Source organism: Schistocerca serialis, chromosome 1 (genome assembly GCF_023864345.2).
Source record: "Schistocerca serialis cubense isolate TAMUIC-IGC-003099 chromosome 1, iqSchSeri2.2, whole genome shotgun sequence".
NCBI classification, from domain to species: domain Eukaryota; kingdom Metazoa; phylum Arthropoda; class Insecta; order Orthoptera; family Acrididae; genus Schistocerca; species Schistocerca serialis.
Window position 1 is genome coordinate 33,819,337 of NC_064638.1, and position 2,809 is coordinate 33,822,145.

Sequence of the window (2,809 nt, forward strand, 5' to 3'; positions counted from 1 at the left end):
TGTGTGTGTGTGTGTGTAGCACAGGCTAAAATGGATTAAATTAACAATTGCTTGTCAACTCATAAAACTCTAACAATGTTAATTAAACAATCTATAAAAATATTATCTTGCCAGCCTGAAGTGAAACTTGAAAATTTATCACACTAAACAATCAGCAAATGTGTTTGTGTCACACATGTAACACATTTGAATAAGTGTCTTCTTCACCATTACTCTCAAAGACTGGCCATTGTCATCCAGTTGCTTTTCTGCATTCTTGATGATTAATCCAATGATAAACACTCTTTTAATATCCCTGTTTGTTCTCCTGATGCATTTGTGCAGCAACAGAATTCACAGAAGAATTCAAATTGGGTCTGTCTAAGAGGGACTGGATGGAAGTTGGGCTGAAATAGCACACAGAATGTAGGACTCTAGGGGTTTTGTGGCATGTCATTGGTATTTGCAGAAATTTATCAAGGAAGGTGCAAGATTCCAAAAATTGCCGTTTTTCTCTGTAAGTGACTTGGCGAATTTGAGAGCTTGTTGTGGCCTAGGAATTAAAATTGAGACTACAGGTTCTCTAAATTTACCCAAGAGAGCTTTGTGAGAAATATACCAAACACAGGCATCACAAGAAGTACTGCATAATCACAAGATGATTATTTGTGAAAAATGTGTCATCTTTCTGTCAAAGATTCACATTTTATTCACTGAGAATTTCTGTTACACTTTCGTACAGGTCACACTGAATCCATTCAATGTCTGTTGTCATGTTAACTTGATAAGGACTTCAAACAGTGGAACAGAACTGTAGAATTGGTCACACTAGTGTCTTATGTGCAAGTTGATTTTCAAGTGCATTAGATTTTCCAATAAGTCTTCCAATAAATCTTAAGTGTCCCATTCAGCCTGCCTAATGCTACCTTTATGTGATCATCCCATTTCAAGTCACCTCGTAATATTACGCTAATGTGGCGTGCTCAACATGACCACCAATAATCTTGTAATCAAACACTATCAGGTTATTTCTCTTTGTTATAACCATTATCTTCACTTATACAGATTAATGTGAGCTTCCAGTCATTACACTCAGAGGAAATATTGTCCAAGTCTTTCTGCATTTCCTTACAAAACAACCTTCAAATTGGATATTACACCATCTCTTAAAGGTCTAAAATGGTAACAAGATAGTCTGGACTGCAATTTGTAATCCTATTACTACATGTTGCACTGTGTTGTGCCACATAGGAGCTGAGAAGATAGGAACTCTTGAACAGTATATCTTTTCAACCCTAAAATTTTCTTAATATGATTAATGCATTGTCATACCTAGCTGAAGTGTAGATGAATACATTTATAATATAGCATGGCCATTTTTTTCAGAGCTGTCCTATTGTGGAAAACTGAATGTAGTCTCAGATGGTCATGGCAGATGCGCATCAAAGGACAAATGGTGAACCACTTTTGTGATTTTGTTGTGCAGCAGGTAGAGGAGGAGTCCTTGTGTGAACTGGAATCCAATGTTGAGCAGGTATATTGCAGCTGTATTTATATCATGCTTGGAATTGGCAACAGAACCTGCACACCAGGGCACTGGTGAACCCTTTTCTGTAGCTCAGTAAGTTTTGTTTGAGGATGATGCCCTGGGAAGGTTCACATTCACCTTTACTGCAGGAAAGCATCACAAGCTCAAGGGAATGGCATAATTTCATGTGAACAACCTGTCAGACAAACACAATTTCTGAAGTGATTAGTGAAGCCACAGTATTTCCTGCTGCTCTTGAGAGTGTTAAAGCTGAGAACTGAGGCTAAACAGAAACACAAATAATCAGTTCCAGAAATGAGTAAGAATTTTGTAATGAATGAAACAATAAAACATATGTATGCCAGATGCCATGAGGGAGAAAATGCCACAAGCCTGCCCCCCCCCCCCTTGCCCTTGTAGATGGAGTACATCTAAACAAATACCACTAGCTGATTACTCATTTCATTGGACAAAAACCTTATAATTGTTAGTTTCTTGAAATATTCTTCAGTGAATTCTATAGTTAATTTAAACATCCTTTATCAGATGATGTGTCTTGTACACTAAATATAACAGTGCTCCATGTTAATGTACTGTAATCAGTTGGAGCGCTGATTAGACAAGTGTGAGGATCCTTACAAAGCCTTTTAAAATATATGGGGCAATCAAAAAGTCTCTGCTCAAAGGATGTGAAACGTCCCCTTTGAAAAATTGTACAGGACTGTGCTTAACCTGACACACAATATTTTTAGCGCAACGCAATCTGACTTTCAGAAATCCCTACAAAAGAATGGCCCTGACTAACATTAACCTATGCATTTCACAAATCGCTTACCTCACAAAAATCTTGGTTACTCGAACTACTGCAATACAGCAAGTGCCACTACTGCCAGCTAAATAAAAGATTCAAACTACGGAAGGCACTAACTACTGATAGGGATAGTTAGCAAATGAAAGATATTAATAGAGAACAAACAATGTATTTACCCTAATATCATCAAAAGTCATAATATATATAGGAGTTCATAACATCCATTCTTACAAATATCAAAACTCCGATTTCTCTCTCCACATCCACCACTGCTGGCGGCTCACCTCCAACTGCGCAACGCTATGCGCTGTTCACATCCAGCTGCCGCTGACCAATACTACAATGGCAGACAACAATGCAAACCAGCCACAGACTGCACACAGCACAGCCAGTGATTTTCACACAGAGCGCTACGTGGCGTTACCAATAAAAAAAACCTAAACAGCCTACTTACAGATGGACAGTCCTGAATCAGTACGCCAATCAGGGAA